This window comes from Pezoporus flaviventris, unplaced genomic scaffold, assembly GCF_033815535.1.
Source record: "Pezoporus flaviventris isolate CSIRO_AGI_PZ_B2104156 unplaced genomic scaffold, CSIRO_AGI_Pfla_v1 ptg000013l, whole genome shotgun sequence".
Classification (NCBI taxonomy): domain Eukaryota; kingdom Metazoa; phylum Chordata; class Aves; order Psittaciformes; family Psittacidae; genus Pezoporus; species Pezoporus flaviventris.
In genome coordinates, this window is record NW_026892561.1 from 37,978,530 (window position 1) to 38,002,028 (window position 23,499).

The 23,499-nt window shown below is 38.3% G+C and overlaps 1 long non-coding RNA gene across 1 annotated transcript; it reads right to left on the minus strand.

Annotated features, from left to right (window-relative positions):
- Positions 1 to 3,171: 3,171 nt before the first annotated feature.
- On the minus strand, positions 3,172 to 11,620 carry LOC133268221 (uncharacterized). The gene is made up of 2 exons (XR_009743009.1): positions 11,504 to 11,620; positions 3,172 to 3,546 (listed from the first exon to the last, which is right to left on the minus strand). It is a non-coding gene; the product is annotated as an uncharacterized LOC133268221 (long non-coding RNA).
- Positions 11,621 to 23,499: the final 11,879 nt, after the last annotated feature.

Consider the following 23,499-nt stretch of genomic DNA (forward strand, 5'->3'; position numbering starts at 1 on the left):
ACTGAGCAAAGGTATGTCTCTTTCTAGAGTCTGGTTCCAGCATGAGCTATTGAAGTCGGAGGTGTGAAATTAGGCAGGAAAGAGAGGATGTTCTGTGGAGCCTACACTGCTGTTTCTGGGTAGACTTTTAGTGACTATTATCCCAATTTAGCTATGTGTTTAGGTTGGAAACTAGTTTAGTACTCTTGGTCTTTTGTCCCAGTAGAAATTATTATTTTATGATATTTTGGCTAGATTTATCTACAGACAACAGACTGTTTCATCTGAACATTAACTATGCATGTGACATCAGGAAGGGGCTGCCACTTTTGTTCTACTCAGATCAGTCTTTATAGGGACAGAATAAATCAGTTTGGTAGGAACGAACTCATTGACAAATATCTTCCCTGCTAGAATTGAGGGTGATCATGACAAACCTTTCCAGTTTCTGCTTCATGTGTAAGATAGTTCTATTTCAGAATTTTTAATCATTTTTTAAAATTTAATACTAAGGCAAGTTTTCAAGCATCAAGTATTTGTAGGAATGTGGTTCTGTTACACCAGTGCTTTTTAGAAAACCTTTGTTTTATATTCTAGAATGGAATATAATAAGTCTTGACAATGGTCTCACAAAAGGTCACTACCCAGGTGGTTTTGTCGTCCTGCAAAGGACTCAGCAGCCCAAACTCTTCTCTTCCTATTCAGGTTGGAGACTAGACTGAGAGTTCTTAATGTCTCTTCTGTTGTACTCTCTCAGCTGTCAAAATGGCTGTGACCACTTTCTTCTAGGATATTAAACTTCTTGTCTTAATTCAGATTAGGAATAGTTCTAGGCTGTTACACCTTGCTTAACTTGTTACTAGAAGATGCTTAAAGGTAAGCATTGTAGGATCACTTAGGTAAAGTATTATGTATTTAAATTACCCTACACTTCCTGGCCACACCTGCATCCTACCAGAGTACATCCCAGGCTTCCCAGACTGTGAATTTGCACCTCTCTACCTCGATGCATTCTGTTAGCTGTCATGGGAGTTTTGTCTATGTTGTGGATTAATCTTGCTGTGAATTCAGAGAAGCTACCCTGAGCCTGGGTGTCAAGGTGGCTGGCCCCTCTGACCTGGCCACTGGAGAGCATGGAGGGCTGCTGCCAGGTGCTATGGCTGTTCAGGAGTTGGCACTGAGGATCAGCACATCTGAGCAAGGACTAATGCACCCCCTTGCCTGGCTTTGAATGTCTCGCTGCTGTGCTCTTCAGCATGTTACTCAAGCTTTGGAGTTATTTTGAGTATCCCCCCTTGTAATTAGCCCAGATAACAGGTAAATGGTTAATTTCTGTGGATGCAGTTAACATTATCTGCCATTCTGTTAAGTTCTGTAGATGTTTTAGAAGCTCTCACAAGTAGGAGCAGTCTTTCCTTTACAAAATCATGACTGCAGGTGCTGTGAAGAAGTAGTAGCTCTTTCAGGTCATAAGATATCTATTTATATGAGAAATGTGTGTCTTTGGCAGGCTGCTAAATATTACTGCTTAAATCTATTACAAGGAAGAACAATTTTCTGTAACTTAATTTCCTAAGCCTAATGAACCCAGTAAATTTCCTCTGATGTCTTCCCAAGTTAATATGTTAAATCTAATTTATTTGGCAAAAAATTGGACAAATCTCCTCTTAATTGAATTAACCTAGAAGGAAAAAATATATTGTTATGGAAATCTGTGACTAATAATTCACAGATGTGAAAGTCCTGGTTTTGGTTCCATTCATTTACTATCTTACAATTGCTATTTTTGTTTGCTATAATTTAGCTAGAAAGAGTTAATTGAAACACGTATGTATTTGAAAAGTTTGATAAGTAGTACCGAATTTCTTTCTTGTCATTTAATGCTGCAGAAGATTTTACTGTCCTATGTGAGTATATGAATACTTATTGAATATTATATTTGCCAATTGACTTTATGGATATATTCCTGATATTTTGTGGACACTGCTAAGGAGTGGATGATGCGTCTTCAGCAGCAATAATACATTCCTAGCGATTTTGCTTGAACTAAAAGTGGTACAAAAAAATTCTCAAAGTTTATGTCTTAATGTTTGGAAAACCGAAGCACTGTCTCAACAAAAGCCAAAGCAAAACTGGGACTGGGAGCAGGTCCTGGACATAGTCCAGTAGCAAAACAAAAACATGAGTTTGCCTGTGTATGCTACTTCGATTTTATGCAAACAGGGTGTAGATAAGAGGGATATAATTGCATGTCTCCCTGGAACGTAATTCATATTCTTCATGCCAACAGCTATAGTCCTGCTTTCCTGCCACTTCCTTAATATATGTGGAGAGGTCTGATGTAAACAATGGAGCCAAACCTCTGACAAATAAATTACAAGGGCCACTAATGAGTGCAAATCCATGTATGACCTTTAGAGAATTCATGCAGCTGTCTTCATCCTCTGATGTGGTTTGTGCTGAGAAGAACAATTTCAAAATGACTATGTATATCAAAATAATAGAGTTGATTTCTTTCTGTTTATACATCTCTACTGGTTTCAGAAGTGCTCAGGGCAGAATTTGGCTTTAAATCTGTAGGCCAAAGATCTTTAACGTTCTTGCATTTTAAAGTGTGTATTAGTGATATCTAAGATAATTTACAAATGGTCCAGGAGTTTTCAGCTATAAATTTTTATCCAGACATTTATATCTTTTCCAGCACAAAAGCAATTGTATGAAAAATAGTCAATAAGCTGCAACACTAAGGTCAACAGTTTTAGTATTAAAATCAGTTTACAGTATGTTTGCTTGACGTGCACATAAATTCAAAGAGGCAAGAAGTATAAACAGAATGGCTGATTTCTTGGATGCACTCCAGTATAATTATAGCTATTCACCCTTGTGACTATTTGTGTGTGTAGCTTAAAGGTATTTGCCTGCCCTAAGGTACCGTAGCAGTATTTTTATACATCTTTGTACCTGATTGAAATGCAAAACTCAGTAAACCTGGAAAGGATGCTAACAAGCTTAAAGAAATGTATGAGTAAAATTAACCTGCAGACTGAATATGCATTTTGACATTTGTTAGCAGCACCACCCAATTCCTGGTATGGGTACTTCTCATTCTCTTTAGTTTTGAAACTGAGATATCCCTTATGGATTTGTCACCAAAATAGTGTATTTCTAATAGGCAATTATAAAAAAAAAAACCATCATCAATCACATTTATTGCAAACATCTCATAAAACAGTAAAACATTTATGTGGCTATGGAAGGCAACATTTATGTTGCCATGTAATATACTAAGATTTGCATATAAAGAACAGCAGGCAGCAAACAAGTATTTTTCCCTTTCTTATTCCATTTATACAAACGCCTTTGATGCAATGCATCTATTTAATTTACATCAAAATGTTATAGCTAGGACACCTGAGTGATATTAACTGTCATTAAGTCTCAGAAGCACACCATGTGAGGGTAACGGGTAATGCTGCTTCCTTCAGGTAGGGTCCATCAGGCATGTCGCACCTTGTCACAACCTATCTGTCACCCAGGAGGCAGGGTTCGCCTCAAGCTGATGTGCACCTGTCACAGATACATAGATATTATTATTTCTTTTTAAATTTACCTTCTTTCCCCATCTCCCTCTCCCCCCAGTATATTTTTTTTCACCAGTATCATTCACGTCAGGCTTTTGCTTTCATACTTAATTCCAGGGATACTGGGACTTTTTATTGTTTCCATGTGAATAAGAAGAAAATGCAGTTGCTTGGAAAGAAACAGCTTTTCTTGGGGGGTGGCATGGCAACTGACTATTGATACCAACATCTGCTAATCTTCTCCATACTCATCTGTACCTTGTGCTCAGCAAACACTCAGAAATAATTTTCTCGAAACTTTTTTTTTAATAGCTCAGACTGCCTCTACTATGGGGCTGTATGATATAAAATGACTAATAAAATGTGAGGTTATTTGTGTGTCAGAGTTGGTAACAACTGTCTTTATCTGAGTTTTTCCACAAGCCTCGAGGTAAAATGAAGCAGGCAGCATTGCAGAGAGAAATGAATGACAGCACACTGTACAAATCCGTGGGATTTTTTGACATTTGACTTTCAACTCATTTAAAAAAAATTTGCCTTCTATTTACTTGTCAGAACTGGGTTTAATTCTTCTGTGCTGCAAGGAATTCACCCTGTTAAGATATTGATATAACAAATTGCTGAATGTTTTAGAGATTGATTCTTGCTGACCAAAATGGGCTTTCAAATTGGGAGTCTTTTTTTCCGGGAAACACCTGCTGAGATAGAAGTCTGACAGCTACACAAAAGAAATACAGGGTTTGTTTAGTCTGTTCCTATCTAGCAATCTGCAGATGCTATCAAAAACTGCATTTCTAAAAAATGAAAATTACCTAAGGATTTGGCAAAGGACCTTCGTTAAAATGGACTGAGTGGCCACTGTCAGGTGAGTATTAACAGAATGATTGGTTGTTACTTCTGTCAGTCTTTCTGCAAAATTATGACAGGCCACACAGCAGGGAGCAAATGATCATTAATACTTCATCCCCTGGGACACAATAAACTGCCATTCACTTGCATACAAATAAAATATATAAAGCTTGTTGGACAAGGTGATAGAAAAAGGTGCTTTTTCAAAACAATTTTATACTACAGTGGGATGTGATCAGTTAAGACATGTTTTTGTATTGTGTGGTATACGACCTTGGCAGTAGTGTCTTTGAATTCATTTTGGTTTAAAAATATCTTTTAATGCTTTTTCTTGATGTTTATTTTATTTCATTAGAAGAACATAAGAATTTAAACACTATTCTCAGCTATACAGTGGAAAGTTAACAACAGCTTTTGCAGGAAAACACTCCCCTCAAGGCAGTGCTGTTTATGCCATCTAACCTAATCTAACCTAACACCAAAATAATCCAGACTCTGTGTGTGTGCCACTGCTCTAGTGCAGAGGAACAGAAAGTCTAATGCAAAGAGATGCCCACTGGAACAAAGATTCCCAAGATAGAAATAGGTGTTCTAAACTTGAATAAGCTGTTCCCACAATAAAAAGTGATATGTTGTATTACACTTTTAGTAAGGTCGGAAAGAGGCTAGAGTTCGAGGTATTTGCTTAGCCACTGCTTCTGGTAATGCTTTTCTGTTCTGGGAAGTCCACTGAGAAAAAGATAAGTACTGATTTATGAGGAAATTGTTCATGTTCTGCCTATAGGGTGTTTTGGTTTTGACACATCTATCAATGAATTTTTAGGTGGTTACTGAACTGGAAGTTTTGTGTAGGCTAGGCACATAGAGTTGCATAATCGGTCAGTGTGGAGCCTGATAATCTCACTGCGTTGGAAATTAATTTCTTTGACACTCACTAGAAAAACAAGGTTTCTGACATGCTGTTCATGCTTTAAACCCCTTTCCTCCTTTAATATTCCCCATGGAGATTTATGTGATGCTCTGTATATTTCTTTGTGCAAGCATTTGTTTCATTATAAAATCACAGACTGGTTTGGATTCGAAGGGATCTTAAAGATCCTCCAGTTCCAACCCCCATCCCCCATGCCATGGATACCTTCCAATAGACCAGGCTGCACAAAGCCCATCCAACCTGGCCTTAAACACTTCCATGAACAGAGCAGCCACAGCATCTCTGGGCAACCTGTTCCAAGGTATCAGCACCCTCACAGTGAAGAATTTCTTCCTAGTATAATTTAAAACTCCCCTCTGACAGAAATGTTTAAATCCATTTCCCCTTGTCCTATCACTACACATGCTTGCAAAAAGTCCCTCCCAGATTTTCTGTAGCCCCCCTTTGGTACTGGAAAGCCACTCTAAGGTCTCCCCAGAGCCTTCTGTTCTCCGGGCTGAACATCCCCAACTCAGCTTGTCTCCATAGGAGAGGTGCTGTAGCCCTCTGATCATCTTTGTGACCTCTCCTGGATACACTCCAACAGGTCCATGTCCTTATGTTGGGGGTTTCAGAGCTGAACACAGTACTCCAGGTGGGATGTCATGGGATTGGTTGTTTGAAATATTTCAATTTTATTAAAACTACACTTTTAAGAAAGCAAAATTTGTTTCATCAAATATTTTAACAGCTCTCCGGAACTACAGAAGCTTGGATTGTACCAATGGATCTTGTCCACAGAACTTGGAAGTCATACTTCATTGCTTATTTGGACATTTCCTTTGCCAAAACTGGTTCTGAATTAATACTTTCACACTTAGATTCTGTCAGTATTTTTCTTTCTCCTGGCCTTGATGGCAAAAATAAGGACTACTAATGAATGCTCTCTCTTGACTGTGTTAGAGGAAGTAAGTACTGGAAATTTCACATGAAGGCTTGGTAGGTCTGCCTGTGTACTCCTCTTGGTTTTCTGCTGCTTCTGTGCCCCAGTGTCACTGTTGGTATTGTAATGTCACCTACTTCAAAGACGAATATATGTCAAACCACCTATGAATGGCAATGTAACCAAGAATTAAGCATATAGTTCTGATGAGGAATCTGCCAACCTTGAGTAGGAAGAAAAAAGTTAAATGTTAGTGAATCCACAGCACCAGTATTTACATGTGTGATTGGTCAGAGAAGAAAAATAAAAGACTAACAGAAAATATCTCTTATATCACTCCTGCAACTTTTACTTTCTGTTCTCTTGTGCACTGAATTATATAACTACTACACTGTGAGAATAGAGCTCCAAAATTAATCAGCGCTCTAGAAAAACAGGAGACTGATGCAATGTGATTTTTCCCTTTCATGCACAACTGCATTTAAGCAGTTGTGGATTATTGTTTTTCTGTCATTAGAGAAATGGAAAAACACCTGCTGATCTCCAGCCTAAACAGAAACTAAATAACACTTTAAGTAAATAAGTTCTCTTTTTGCAAAAGATTATATAAAGATGGACATCTTAATAGATTTTCCAGATAGACCTTTCTTATTAAAGTCTTTCTGAAAGGGAAGACTCCATAAGGTAAACCTGAGACTGAAAGCAGACTGGATAATGACTGCCTTGAATTCTGTGTGAAATACTGTGAAGTGTTCTGTTTTGCATTGCTCAGGGATTGTGAAGTTCAGTGATGAAATCAGGTTGGGGTGGTTTTTGTTTTGTTTTCATAGTAATTTCCGTTCAGCTTCCTTAAGTCATACCCATTCTGCTTTGTGCATGCAGATGCATGAAAGTTAGGACTGATTAGATGGCATTGGCATTGCAAAATCCCAAGAAAAATACTACTGTTAATCAGAATTGTGTGTATAACCCCCTGCTTGACAATGCAATGACAATTCACTCCTATGATTCTTTCAAAACTTGCAAAATAAAAATAAACCTGATCACTCAATAATAACTGCTCAAGATGCCTTTTTTTTTTTTTTTTTTTACTATTAACTTTAAAATGCAATAGTCTGTCTAAATCCTCAGCTAGATTGAATCCACCTCTTTCCACTGAGTTCGGTGCAGCTAAACTTATTTATAGTGGTTGGGTAAATTAGCCTGTTGCTACTCAAACGGCAAATTATGCAAAAGTTTTGGCAAATCTGTTTGGAATATGGATGGAAACGAATACGGGGGTTTCAAATGTTAGAACACAGCATTGGTTAAAAAAACCTGAACAGCTTAAACCACTGTTTGAAAATACCTAAACTACCACTGCACGTGTTCCAGTAATTTGCTCAGCCATGCAGTATGTTGTATTCATTGAATGAAGAAAACTTCTCGTGAGAATGTTTAAAATGTCACTAAGGTTCATTCTGGATCAGGGTGCAGGTGGCTCTACAAAGGCTTTGCTGAGGGGATGTGTTTATACAGTTGCTGCTGACGGATGGTATTGATTGGCTAGGCAACTCATAAAACAAGCGACCTCACTTTCATCTTTGTGGTTTCTGTTCTCTCAGTAGATACAAAAGTGGTTTTAATTATTCACATCATCCATTTTAATATTTATTTTACTTTTATCCACCCACTCTCTTATAACCAAGTAATATTCTCATCTTCTGATTATTGTACAAAACTTGCAAAGGGGGCAAGAGTGGGTAGAGAGAAGAAATTTTTAAGAATACTGGTAAGTTTAGCAGGTCAAAATATGCTGTAGTCTCTGCCCTTAATGTGGCACTTGGATTTTCAGGCAAAAGGTGTACCAGAAATAATAAGTGGGAAGTTAAAGTGAAAATGCTTAAACAGCTCCTCTAATGGTGCTGATAATAAAGAATCCTAGCTAAGCTTCTGGTCGCAGTATGACAGTGCTGGTGTAAGACATGCTCTGCGCAGGATTCATTTTCTACATCAGTCTTTGAAATCTCTGGAAATACCTCCTGCATAGGCACAGATACATGCTCTCTTCAAAACTACAGAATTACAGGTGGCACTCCTTTCCCCCAGATAATATATTTTTCTCCCATTACATGACAGATTTTTTCAGTTTTTATGTAACTTGTGAGTTGTGATAAGAAATCATTTAATACTTCTGGGTTTTGGAGTTTACTCATCCTTGGAACAAGAGGATGTGATCCATACCATAATGGGAATTTCAATGCTTTTAATTATAGTTGTCCATTCTTTCATGTATTAATGGCTGCGAAGGAGAAAGAGATGTAATACAGGCATGCTTAAATCAGAAGACAACACCCTTTACTTTCCTTGCTTGTATGCATTTTTAGGGAAAAAAAAAAAAGAAAAAATGAATATGTTCTTTAATATTTGTGGGGCAGTTGACCAAGCTAGGAAAAAATATTCTTGATTTAGGGACCAGAATACTTCATTGGCTGATTTACAGTTGTCAGCTTTAGTTAACATGTGCTCTAGGTTGTAGATGCATGTCATCATTATGACCTATATATTCTACTTATCATTTTCACAAACTTATCAATGAGTAGTGCATAGGAATGATGGATACAGCTGCTTGCTAATTCTGTGCCACAACAGACTTGAGTCAGGCTTTCTGATGAAAGAGCCTTTGAAATTATCTAAGGTTTTCATACTCTGTGCATGTACGCTTCCCTAGAATTGCTGTGCTAAAAAAAATTCCCCTTGGAGCTGAGCTACAACACAGTTGTATTTTCTAAATGCCTACATATATTAAGAATTTATAGAAATTATAAAAGCTGCAAAATCTTTGCTACTTGCTGGCTTGATAAAAAAGGTGAACATGTGAGACAAAGAAACACAAACTATGATAGAGCAGAATAATTTCTAGGTGGCCTGGTTGGCAACCAAGGAAAAGCAGCAGATAGAGAAAGAGCATTTCTTCTGTCTGTGAAATAGCCTTAGAGAGCTCTGAAGATGTCTCTAGTAACATCAGCCTCATATATGTTACATAAAAATGCACAAGTATATTCTGGTTCAGAAATAATATGTTGTATTTATGGCATAGCAAGTAAAATGAGAAGGGAGTATAGATGGGAGAGTTCCTTAGTCAAATATTGGAAAGGATTGTTCCAACAAAGCTGGAAGAAAGAGTAATTTTTCTGTAGTTTTTTATCATTTTTTTTAAATCCTTTTTGAGATGTTCCCTTTTCCCTCAAGCTAATTTTAACTCTAAACCAGCTGTGATTATTTTCTTTTTAAATCAAGTTGAGATTTAAGGGGAAGGGGGGCTAGGGAAACAAGAACCAAAAGCTGCAAGGTGGGATCCTTTCTGCATACAGTTTGCTTGCTGAGCACAGTTCCAGAGAGAGTACTAGTGAATGGCAGGAAAAGCTGCCTCACCCTCTCCATGACAAATATATATTAAAAAAAAAAAAGGGGGGGGGGGGGAAGGAAGTACAGCTTTTCAAAGCTTTATTTTATGCTTTCTTAATATTTAGCAGTATAATCGTTAATACAGCACCAGGTTAGTGTATGTGTATATTCTTTTTATGCTTGTTTTGTTTTCTCTATCACTTCAGCCTTTCTCTCAGAAGTAATAATTTGTGTGTGGAAGAAAAAAGTTTAGCTGATTGCAGAGGATGCATATTCCTCTTTCGCAGAAAATAAACTAGGAACCCCATGTAAATGAGGCATACGGTTTATAATGAATTGGGCTGATAGCAATGATGTGTTCAAGTATATCTCCCAAAGTTCATTAACTTAATGTAATATATAGTGGCAAGAATAATACCTATGATTACTCCAATTAAAATTATAGTTTTCTGCTTTTCTGTGATGCAAGTTAGTACTGTGAGAACATGAAACACACCTCATAAATGCCACCCAGCTGCAAAAGCGACAAAGTGAGTCTGACAGCTTTTCCTAATGGCATAGAGAATAATAGGCATGGCTGCAACTGGCTTTTGTTATTTCTGGAGGCTCTGGCAGCTCACCAAGCATGGTAAGACCAAGGCAATAAGTCTATGATAGCATTGTTCAACAAGTGATTAGAATACTCTATGGGAAACATGAAAACATACTCTTAAATGGACATAAAAATAAAGCAAATACCATTCCAAGTATATGGTAGGTGGATAGCATTAGGAGAAGGCTGTAAGCAAGTGAGGATAGCACACCCCTGCTCTAAAGAAGTATAGGATTAAAGCTTTGCTCTGTTTTCAGCTTACTGCTTATTAATGAAGAATGGATGGTAACTGAAGAGATGAAGAGACTGTATTGTGAGACACCACAGAGCACTGCATGTGTGATGTTCCTTCTGAAGCCATAATAACCATTTGATTTCTGACCCTGAGGTGAATTTTGTATACTCGTATGCATGAAGGAGGTGAAAGGATATGCACTGAGATATGCCCTTCTTTCCAAACTGTGTTTTCAGAAGTGACATAATTGAGGTATAAATAAAATAACAAAGAAGGCTTTTATAGATATATATTATTATTTCAAACTACCAACAGTTGTCTTCACATTTGCTGGTATTTTAAAGTCCTGAATTTTAAATGGCACAGCTCTCCCACCTCCTGTAAAATGCAGTCAGTAGAGAATATGTCTCAAGGGAAATTTCCAGAAATCAGGTCTGTAATAAACAGTCCTGGGAACTTTACTTGAGTTCCCTGCTCGTCTCCTGTTTGTCCTTTGGCATCTCTGACAATAAAAGAATACATCCCTAAAATTGCCACTTAGCAATAGGCGAGTCCATATCCTTTCCCCAAAATTAAAATGGGGACCTAGCGCATGGTAGTTGCTTAAAGTGTCTGCCATTATGTGGGATGCCAAGAGGCCACCCCCTGTCGTTTTCCATTCAGATGGATGGGAAACCTATGGATAAATTACCACCTACAGTGTGTGATAGCGGACATTGTAAGCAGCTGTCACTGTAGCTCTGTAATTATGCAAGTATTCTTCTAATATTATACAATTAGAGGGCCCCATCTCCCTTTCTTTCTCTTGATAATGTTTTTGTAGGTGTCAAGAGCACTGAACTTTCTCCTTGTTCAATCACTTATGTCTCTGTGCAATCCAAGCAACACTTTCCTGATGCTCCTGTAGCTGTCACTCTACCTATACCAGAGGTTGACTTCTGCTGCTTTTTCAGTACTGTATTAGTTCTTTGTATTATAAGATAGCAAAACCCATGAGGATAATTGTCAGTAAGCAGTCACACCTTACCTTCACTAGAGGTATCAGGCAGTGGTGGCTGTTAGAAAGATGCAGCTGGCTTTATTTTCTTCAGCAAAGCTTCCTGCAAGCATTTGGTGGCTGGAGTGTGATTTGAGTGATAGACCAGAAAATATCAGTGCATCCTTTCTGCATTCAAGGGATCTTTGTACTAAAAGGAATGGGAGAGTAACTGTATGTTACGAAGCAAAACCAACTTTTTCAAAATTAGAGTACAGTTCTCTTAGTAGCCATCTTAGTAGTTTATTCCTTTAAGTTGTTCAAAACCCCCATATTTTACTACAAAATGTTTCTGCCTTTCTCAGTGTACTCTCCTTTTCCTCTCCTCAGGATGCCAGTCTATAATTAGCAGTGTGTTTATGAATACTAAAAGCTTGAATTTTCCTAAAGATTCTTAAGAGAATTGGTTGATGTTTCTTTTTTTTTCTTGCAGAACCCAAACCTCAGTTGACATTCTACAATCTAGTCCTTCTGATTTTGTCCATTTCTCCCGTAGCTTGTTTCCGCAAGTCTTTATTTGAACAAGAAACTGTGGTGATGTCTTGATGCCATACAGGGTGTAAAATCTCAGGGGGTGGCGTTCATTCTGGGTTGATCAAAATATGCATTGTTAAAGCAATCTAAAAAATCTGCCCATTTTAGTTTTTTCTATATTTCTTAACCTAAGGAAAGTAAATTGTATAGGATGAAGATCTGTTCTTTGATTAATCTTTTCCTGTTAGACTGACGTTTAAAATCAGCTTAGATTCAACACTAAGGTTGCTAATAAGTACTTTTTTTTTTTTTTTCCTAAGTTTGGGTTAAGTCACAGTGAATTTTATGTTTGAAAGGCTTCATTCTTGCTGCCTTAAAGATAATTCCTATAAACAAAAATTGTGAGCCAATTTTGAAATTGCCTTTAATTCTGCTGTTTACAAGATCCTCAAACCTTCTTTCTGCAGAAAGCATGCAAAGATTATTAAATTGCGCTTCAGAAGCAGCTGTAATGATTAGCACATTAACCCTCCCTCCTGGCACCCGGCTGTGTGAGCTGTACCGGTAAACTGGAGTGCACACTCAGAAAGGGTTATGGAAACCACCATTTTACAGACCTGTGCTTATGTTGGCAGTTACGCAGCCTGTGAGAGGTGAGCAGTGTCAGTGATGTTTTAAATCACTGCAGTCGTAGAAACAAATGCGTGCCTCTACCTCTACCCAAAGGCTCCTGAGTGGCGGCACCCAGGGCAAAACACAACCCAGCCATCCCCTGGGATTTTGCTGGCTGTGTGGTGGGTATTTACACAAAACATTGCAGGGGACCAGGAAACTGGCTGAGACCTGGTGACAAAGCCAAGGTAATTTGACTGGATATTGCAGATTACAGGTTCTCCTGTGTGTGCCTGGTGTGCTGAGCGAAGGCACAGGTGGACCAGAGCTGGACTAGAGCCATCCTGCCCTCTCCCATTACCGCTGTGGCTGCATTTCAAGCCAAGTGTGAGCGGATACCCTCATGCTGTGCAGAGCCTACGACTCTGAAGTTATATTGCTTTTCTCATCTCTTCCCAAATGTTAGTTCCTTCCTTTCTTTGTACATTCACTCAGCAACAGATTTTTGGCACTTTACAGATTAATCTGAGATTTAAAGGTACAAAAATGGATCTAAGTTAAGTTGCAGATGATAAAAAAGGGTGCATATCCCACACTTTGGATGTCCTGAAAAAGACTTTTGAAACAGCATAATATGTAGAATATGTAGTTTTCTACATTTATTTATTTAGTTGGTGTAAATACATAGTTTCTGAGAGCTTGATGAATATGACAATAACAGAACATCATTCTAAAGTGATAAATTAGAAGAACAAACCATGGTAATATAATGCCCCCTATGGTTTGTAAGGGAGTATGTACAATAACACTGAGGAATGCTTCCATACATACTTCCTCTTAGTAGAATTAGAATTATGTGTTATGCTCCTCCGCTACTAAAAAAAATATCCAGCTGGATTTTCTAATAAAGAGGTCAGATGCTGCTAGTTTAGATGCTCTAAATCTCCTCCCTCTTTTTGGTGATTCAAAATTGGGATCAAAATTGCTTCTGAGTAATGTAATTGCAGAACTAGTGGCAGCTGAGTTAATACATTCACAAAGCAGACACTTTAATATAGGAAGTTATCACCTAAGGAAAGGCAAGCAGCCTGCCTCAGAGGGACGAGGGAGCTGTGTAGTTGAATAAATGGCCACTTGATGACAACATTTTACCACACATAAGTAAAACCAGCAGAATTTGACAGTAGAAACTATAAACCTGCAAACATGCACATTTCCTCAGGACCCAGTTAAAAAAGCTCCAGATATTCATAAAACATTGTTTTCCAATAACCTATGCAAATAAAACTTTAATTTGCCGTATCTTGCGTATATCACAATTGTATGTCCGTTTAGGAATTCCCTTGTTTATAGAACTTGATTTAGCAAGTTAGTGCTTCCTTCAGTAAGCTAACCCTTTCAAGAAGAAATGGACATAACATATTAATAGATTTCAGAGTGGTAAGTCACCTCAGCAGTAAGTTATACAGAAGATAACGCATTAATAATGATACAGTATTTTTCTGGTAAATTAGCTTTCTTCCTATTCAGAGTGTTTTATCCTGCTCCCCCACATCCAGTTTAAAGGCATGTCTTCCCCCTTGTACTCTCAGTTCCTTTATGCTCTCATGGTGCCAATGAGGGCAGAAGCGCTACTTTACACAGGAGAGGGAGCAAACCTGCTTCTTACCAAGTGCTGTGATCCGAAAGCACTGACAAGCTGGGCCACCCTGCTCTGAACCTGCTTAGGATTTGGTTGCTTGGTACAGTGTGGTGAAGTGATCCAAGACCTAAAATGGATGAAATTAATTATGCCCATCTTTGAGCCATGTTCTCTTTCAGTTCCTATGGAGCCTACAAATTCACTTTTAAACCTTCCTGGTGAAAGAAAGCTGCTGATTCTTATATGAGTATGAACTGGCAGCAATCAAGGCGGACCCACATGTGCCTACGACTGCACATGTAAAGTAAGAAAAAAGTATATATTGGCTGTTGCAGATCACTAAGGAGCCAAAAAGCAAACGTGTGTAAGTTGGCTAGTCAAGCAAGTTGTCTATGTATAATGTGACGGAGGAGATGAGATGTCTCTCAGGCCCAGCATTTTAGGATTGTGTCTTGTACTATTTTGCCTTTCAAGACTTAATAATCTTAATTATGCATTTCTTCTATTTCAGTAACTACTGAAAAGGTTATGGTTTTCCTGTATTTATGTCTTTGCAACCTGAGGACTGGGTGAGAGGGGAAAATACAGGGACAAAGTGGGAGTGACTCACTGGGAATAACATGCATGTTGTCAGAATGTAATGAAAATTATTTTGGTCTTCAGCTTTTAAGCTGGAATTGTGCTAGTAAGCTGTAGGCAGATTGATTTAGCAGTAAGTATACTTAGAACTCTGAAAAAAGTCCAACTTTTCATTTCACTGACAGTTTATGATAGCAATCCTCTCACTACCTCTCAGAGCAAGCATGTGTCTGGAGTGGGGAGTGCCTTTACTTCCTTGCTCCTTCTGCAACAGTCATTTATTTGTTAGACTGGGACTGAAGACACAATTCACTGCTAAATTTGCCACAGCTAAGGTTAAACAAACAGTTATTTGTTATTGCAGCTACTGGTCCATGGGCATATATACAGTTAATATTTAAAATCCATGAAAAGACATATTCACAAGATTTGTGAAAAATGAGGCAGTTTTCCTTCCCGTAATGGCAGGGATCTCAAATGACTTGTGTTGTCAATGGGAGCACAAGAGGTTATATAGTTTTCCATAATCTATAAAGCTTCTTCAGAATCATGTCATTAGCTTTCCTGTGGTAGTGCACAGCAGAGCTAATAATGCAATTATGGTTCATGTAGTTAAACTATGCTATTGATATTTTTTTTTTTTCCCAGGAGGCCTTCATTTCTAGCAATTCTAATCATCTTCATTGTACAGCTGTATGGATTCTACGTTTCACTATGAGGGAAATAAAATTGCAAATAAATACCATCTTTCCTAATGTCTCTGTAAATGCCAGATTTAGTAACCATTAACCAAATGTTGGAGTCTATAAAATGTATAATTCTTTGTATAAAAAAAAATACAGAAGAGGCCACATTCACATACTAGTCACCAGAATAAACTATTATGCCAGAGTAAATGAGGGCAGAATTTCATGCAATATTTGATTATTCTCATTTCTTGCTGCTATAATTCATTAAATCTTCTGCATTTGGTATACTAACTCTTCCTCTGTCTGTCTACTGTATTTAAACTGTACGTATTAGAGTAAATTAGTATAATTACCACTTGAAAATGGGGTGTGTGTTTAGCAGGGGGGAATCTTCTTTAACTTTCTATTCTTTTGAACAAATCTGGAACCTGGAGTACTGTACTTTTACCTGATATGCAGTAAGTTTGAGAACTGGCATGTACAGGATAATTAAGATGCTATCTGCTTTATTATTAAGCATTAACTTACAGTCCCATTAAGGAAATACTGTATTTTTTTAGAAAATTAATGGTTCCATCTCTGTCCACTGTAGTAAAAATCTCAATCCTGAGAATTAGAATCCTTATTCAAAAACATAAAAAAACATAAAGCAAGAAATAATGATGTTCACTGCCTCTGTGGTATTAGTCTTCCATGATTAAGGCTGTTCCAAGAAGCTGAATTATTAGAGCAATGAGTCTCTGAAAGAATTGCACTGTTTTCTTGAGAAAAATTTTGTTTCTATTAACTATTGTGTTTCTTCTGAGTAAAATACCAAACACATCACAAAGCATTTAGAAAAGTCAAATTATAAGGTGATAGCATGTTACTCATTTTACTGAGAAATATCTTCCTCCTTAAAAAAAACTGGGACACAAAGAGTTGAAAATAAACATGAAGAATGATTGCTATTAGGTGTCTGAGGAATAAACACAGATATGAGTGTGACCTGCAAATCAGGCTTCCTTGATGGACCACATGGAGATGGAAAAGAGCAGAAAATAAAGCGAACATAGCTAAGGTCTTTAAACATTCTTCAAAAATGTTTTTATCTGTGATAATGAATGCTCTATGCTCTTAGTATCTTTAGAGAGAATACCCATCATTTTCCTGCATACATGTGAGGCAACAGTCATAATCAACAGGTTGTTGCTTAGGTATCTCATGGGATATAGAACAGTCCAGGTCAAACCCAAGGGAGTCAAGGAAGCTGAAATGGGGAGACAACAGGACCAACTTTAACTATCAGAACATCTTGTTATGGGCATAGAGCTGTTCCTACCCTTCCCCACTCCATGAGTGCTGGAAGAGAAAGGGACTGTGCAGTGACAGAGCTGGCAGAAGGATTAATGAAGTTCGCATGAATTTTCCATTATAACTCGTATTTTTAAGTTCAGCTCTTTTTCTATTTTCTGTATTACTTTAATGCTATTTTTTTTTCTGTTACATAAAAACTGTTTTGACTTTTGTTCTACAGAAAAGTGTTGAAAATATTCAATCTGGTAGTTGAAATATATAAGCAAAATAGCTATCAAGATACACTAGCACACATAACTTCCTAATGTCCTCTTTCGCTCTCGTTTGTTTTACAAACTGGTGCTAGGTCAAAAAAGCAGGTTGTCTTTAAGGGCAAGTAGTTTTGAAATTACAAGTATCAATACATCTTCATCTCTGCAGAAGTTTTCTCCTTGACTTTGTTTTTTTGCTAACCTAAGCCTTTGATGCTTTGCTAATATTTTCTTCTCTCTTTTTACTTCACATAACAGGGAATCTACAAAGTACTTTGCAGGAATCTAATCTACAAACTTGTGGCTTTTGGGAATCAAAAACAAATGGAAAAACTTGTGATTTTTCACTGGTGTCCTGATTTCAGCTGTAAGAGTTATTTTTTTCCTTCCTAGTAGCTGGTACAGTGCTGTTTTGGCTTTAGTCTGAGAACAATGCTGATTAACACATCAATGCTTTAGTTGTTGCTCAGTAGCACTTACCCTGATCAAGGACTTTCAGTGTCTCATGCTGTACCAGTGAGGAGGGGCACAAGAAGCTGGAAGGGAGCAAACAGGACACCTGACCCAAACTAGCCAAAGGGGTATTCCATAGTACAGCACGTCATGCTGTACAGCCTTCGAGAGAAGGCTGCATGGAGACCTCATAGCAGCCTTCCAGTATCTGAAGGGGGCCTACAGGGATGCTGAGGAGGGACTCTTCATTAGGGACTGTAGTGACAAGGGGTAACGGGTTAAAACTTAAACAGGGGAAGTTTAGGTTGGATATAAGAAGGAAATTCTTTCCTGTCAGGGCGGTGAGGCACTGGAATGGGTTGCCCAGGGAGGTTGTGAATACTCCATCCCTGGCAGTGTTCAAGGCCAGGTTGGACGAAGCCTTGGGTGGCATGGTTTAGCGTGAGGTGTCCCTGCCCATGGCAGGGGGGTTGGAACTAGATGATCTTAAGGTCCTTTCCAACCCTAACTATTCTATGAGTCTATGATTCTGTGCCCAGTATATACACTGGGGGGGAGTTACCTGGAAAGAGCCGATTGCTGCTTGGGTCGGGCTGGGTATCCTGGCTGGGTATCGGTTAGCGGGTGGTGAGCAATTCTATTGTGCATCACTTGTGTTTATTGTTGTTTTCTTTTTTTATCTTTCCCATTTTAGTTTTATATTCTCTTCCCTCGTTATTTCCCTTATAATAATTATTATTAGTAGTATTATACATTCTTTTGTTTCTCCCCCCCCCCCCATCCCACCCAGGGGTGGGAAGGCAGGGGTGTGTGAGTGGCTGCATGGTACTTAGCTATTGGCTGGGTGTAAACCATGACAACTAGTAAGTGAACTGTGATACAAAGAGAGGAAAAGAAAACCAAACTTGAGAAAAGAAAGTTATTTTTCCAGATCTGTTTTGAGCAGAGTAATGAATGAATTAGCATGTCTATAAAAACGTGTGATTTTACCAGTAGTATAGCAGTCACTCAGTTTTAACAGTAGGAAATAATAAGGAAAAATAAAATTACCTGGTATTCTGCACGAATTACATTTCGTAGTGGGCCACTGTCATCCCTTTGATAGGTTGAATGTCTGAAATGATTTTGCAATAATTGCAAACCCAAAACATTTTCAAATTAAAACAAATGCCTAATAGTTGTGCTGTACTATTAGGTAAAATTCTAAACATTGCTTCTAAATATATAAAACAAATTGGACTAAGATCCTTAATTCCTTTTATTATTTTTTTAGGGGATGAAAAGCTGTATTAGAATTCTCATCTGAAACTTATTATTCTTTCACTATGCTAATTAATAGAGAAGGATCATGGATTTGTTAATTAAAATAAGATACCTCAGGGAAACTGAAATTAATTTTGATGTCCTAATAGAGTTACCATTATATCGTTAAATCTTATGGATGTCTTATCCATTTCTTCCCTCAAAAAGTGAAAAATGTTTTCTTTACTTTGAATTTAGAATTAGAATATTGAATGGTGACTTTCTCAAGAAGTGGAGATCAGCTGATAATCTTGGAATAGCTGTAGCGCCCATGGGAGTGCCAGGACTGTTCACTTCGTGCTCTAAATGAGTACAAAACTGTTCGCCTCTGGGTCACTGGATCTGTGTTATTAGTGATTAACTTGTAAACAGTCACTTCAGTAGTGTACTACAGTAACTTAGTAATATTGGCTTGTATTTTCCAGAGATGGAACTAGCAAAAATCAACCATAAGGCATACATTGTAATGACTGCTAACAATCTATTGCACCTTAATGAAATGTCTTTCATGAGGACTGTAGTGATAGCACAAGGGGTAACTGGTTAAAACTTAAACAGGAGAAGTTCAGATTGGATATAAGGAAGAAGTTCTTTCCTGTTAGGGTGGTGAAGCACTGGAATGGGCTGCCCAGGGAAGTTGTGAATGCTCCAGCCCTGGCGGTGTTCAAGGCCAGGTTGGACAGAGCCTTGGGTGTCATGGTTTAGTGTGAGGTGCCCCTGCCCATGGCAGGGGGGCTGGAGCTAGATGATCTTAAGGTCCTTTCCACCCTAACTATTCTATGATTCTATAGAAGGTATCATCCGACAGCAAATAATCATCTGGTCAGGTGGGTATGTCCATGTTAGTGATTTAATTCATACACAGTTTATAAAGGGAATCTCTTAGTCATCCTCACTTGCTGTGCTTGAGTGTAGTTTTGAAATGATCCTGGAGTGTGCAAACTGATTCCTGTTGGGTGGGACAAAATTGGAAGATGTGCTCCAGGAGCACACCAAGAACCACCAATAGCATTCAACTGAAGAGCCACACAAGAACCAAAGCAAAACCCAGAGCCACTGAGCATGGGTGAATCCTCAGTGCCTGTCTTTTCTTTCTGTAGGTCTGCTGCTATTGTAGCACTGCTTGCACTGCGCTGTTGGCTGACATAGACATTACCTAGTGCCTTGAGAAGAGATCAGACTATTGATATGATGGTGGATGCAAATGTTGATTTTAAGTAATTTTTACAGAAGGAAAAGCACCAAAAGTATACCTGGTGTTTTCTGATACTCTGGCCTCCCAGTATGCTTTCTTGCAATTTAAACGTTTCACAATGTAAAGAAAGGGGAAATGACAGGTACGTATGACAGAAATACTGTTTTTTCTTCTACAGCAAGGCACAGTTGTTCTAATTTTACCTAATGAATTTTTAAGACCAGCAAAGCTCTGCATCATCACCGAAAGTGTTAATTACATTTGTATCCACAACTTCTGTCATTCAATGTACTGAAAGAAAGAATCTTATCAATATACCAGCATGTATTGTTTGAGTATTTTATCTTGTTTCATCACTGGTTTGAATGGGTAAAATTTAATTAGACATAAGCACTATATCTAATTGTTAGAGGCTGCTGAGCAGTTGCAGTTTGATTAGACTTGTGAAAGCTTATGACTTCCAAGGAAGAATGCCTACTGTTTGCTTTCAGCCTGAAAAGTGTTCAGAGTGATTTGGTTGCATGTAAAGAAGGGCAAGATGTAGTTCTTTTACTGTTGAGTCTGTGTTTAATAAGCAAAAAGAAGTTGAGATGCTTTTTAATTTCAGTTGAACTTGGCAAATGGTTTCAAACCAAAATAAAAAGAAAGTCACATAAAATTCACTTCAGCTTCTTAAAACAGATCACAGTACTGTTTACTAAAGAAGCAGGAAAGATATATGAAATGTCTTTGTGTCCAATTCACAGTTAAAGCAGTAAACTTACATACCTTCAGAGTGCTGTTGCCACATAGCTATAAAGTTATTCTCTCTGACGCTCCAACCTAATGAATATTCAAAGTATTTACCTGGAGCTGAATAATTTTAGGATACATTTTTTAAAAATTCCCTCAGCATGCTCATTAGGGCAAATTCAAATGAGAGATCAGTTTCAGAGTTCCTTCATGACCAAAGAGAAGGTTTGGTACATGGTTTGGTGAAAGATGAATGTTCAGGTCTTGCGCGCTGCTCCCTCCTGGCCTTATTTTTGCTTAAATCTCATTGGTCTGCTTACATAGATCAACATTCTTATGTCCACACCTCCTCTTCTTTTATCCTAAAACATGCTAAATGTGATTCAAATTGTAATATTTGAGTTTGGTTTTGAATTCACTATTTTATTTCATGCAGCTGTTTCAGAACTGCTAGGAAACAAGAATGTACATGAGGCAGTGTTCACCAGCAGTACCCACAGTCCCTCGGTATGCTGTACTTTCATGAGAATGAGATTTTACATGTGGTTTAAAAAAAACAAAAAAAACCACCCCACCAAAAATCACCAAAACACAAAACACTCCCCCCAAAAGCCCCTCCCAAACCTAACTCCCCCCCAAACTCCAACAACATAATAACCCCCCAAACCAACAAACATACAAAACACCCAAACCAACCAAACAAAAACAGGCTACTCCCAACCTCCCCCCAAAAAATCCCCAAGCCCCCAAAACCATGAAAACCTGACAAAACCAAACCTCAAACATTGCTTTCCCCAAAACCCTAGGAAAAAGGCAAAACACCCAAAAGCCTTCTTCATCTACTGTGTCCAAATTGGGTATGGAAGCTGGGTTATGAATTTCCAGCTGGTTGCTGCATTTTGCTGACATCTGTATTCAGGCTCCGACCTCTATCAGTACTTGCTAGGTGCAGCATTAAAATTTCTGGTACATATTCAGTACCCTTTTACCATTTCTAAATACAAATACTTTAAAGGTTTCTTTCTTGATCTTTTCTTATGCAGTCATTTTAAGATTGCTATTTTGAACCCATTTCAGTTCAGTTAAATGCAAAATAAAGAACAGATTGCTGAGCAGTTGTTATTTTGAAGGTTGTATTTTTCTATTAATTCACGCACAGTAGTCACCTTGTTGAGTAGCTACGGCAAACCTACCATCGACAGGCAAATGAGAGAAGCCTGCTCTGCAGCACGGTGTGCGATACGTGTGCTGCCAGCACGGGAACTGACTGGCGAGCCAGCCGGTCAGCACTGCCGATGCCAGGCGGCTGCCTGCAGTATTTCAGCATAATTGCAGACGTCTTCAGAGGGGAGGAGTTACTGTAGACACGAGCTGAAGCAAGACGCCTCACAAACCAAAGTTCAAGGTGAGTTCCATACTTGACAGTAGCTGGTTTTAGAAATTTATTTTTTCTTTTTTTGATTTTTTTTTTCCCTAGTGCAGAAAGCAATACTCTGTAAAAATCCTTGGAGCTTCTTATTGCACAGGGTCACAGTCTGATATACTCATGCTCAGCATTTCTTCCTGTACTAAAGGCAAGTCTATAAAAAGGAATAAGGCTATATAATTTTCTATTAAAATACTACCAATAACAATGTATTTTAATGCTGGTGAAAATTAATATTTTAAAGAAAGGAAATTTTAAATGGAAATAGGCATTAGTGATCACCCCTCTTAGTAGAAGGGAAGATCAGGCATTGCTTGGTGATGTTTTGGATGCATGTCGTGATATCTGCACACTCTCCTCAACCTGCCTGCTGGATAGCACCAGGCGTCCCTGGCTGCTTGGACTTCAAAAAAAGCAGGAGAGGAGGAGCTGAGGTCTCTTGCCTGAACGTGTAGACTATGGGGACAAGGGAAGAGACAGTTCCTGCTTACCTGGGGAAGCCAATAGTGAGACAGTGGGGAAAGGGCGTTGTTGTCTTTTTCCCACTGTGTACAAGGGCAAATATCTTGCACCAGCTTTATAAGGCAGTTTTCCAAGCAGAAGGGAGCAGGACAAGAAATCAGCATTCCCTAATACTTTGAGTTTTCTTGCTGTCTCTTGGCACTTCTGATCACTAGTGAAAGTGTTTTGTTTTTTGTGAAACCATTGCCATATTCTGGCTCTGGTGCCTGTAGAAAATAGAAGTGTTATTAGGCTCCAGAAAAGCAGCACCTATGTTGAGCCATATGGTATCTTTTCCCTATTGATCTACCTGGCTGACTATTACTATATGCTTTCCGGATGAAAATCTGTGGTTTGGATCTGTGCTGTCCTGGGACAATGATGTCTTTGTCCATGGTTATGTTTTCTACAGGCTGCAGTAGTTTGCGTAATAGGCTTTAATTGCAGTGGTGTTTGTACATAAGCTTAGTGGGGATGCATCCCAGTGCTTTTGAGGAAGTCGTAATTATAGAATGCAACAGGACAAAACGGATGGTTCTAGATGTATAAACTCCTTCACTCAAGCACTGCTTGCCCTGATCTGAATAGTCTCATTGATTTTAATGGATCCATGCTGCACCTTCTGATGATTTGCCCATCAATTTTTATAGGCTGTACAGCGTGGGATAGAGCAAGTGTATTTTATAGGTAGAGGGGATATATATACACAAATTCAGTTTGTTTATTTATTTATTTTTAATACCTGTGAATGTGTTACAGATGTCTGCCACGTTTGTACAGAGGAAGGTAATATATTTTAGTGCTCAGGCTCCTGATGATAGAGTAAATGTAGGCT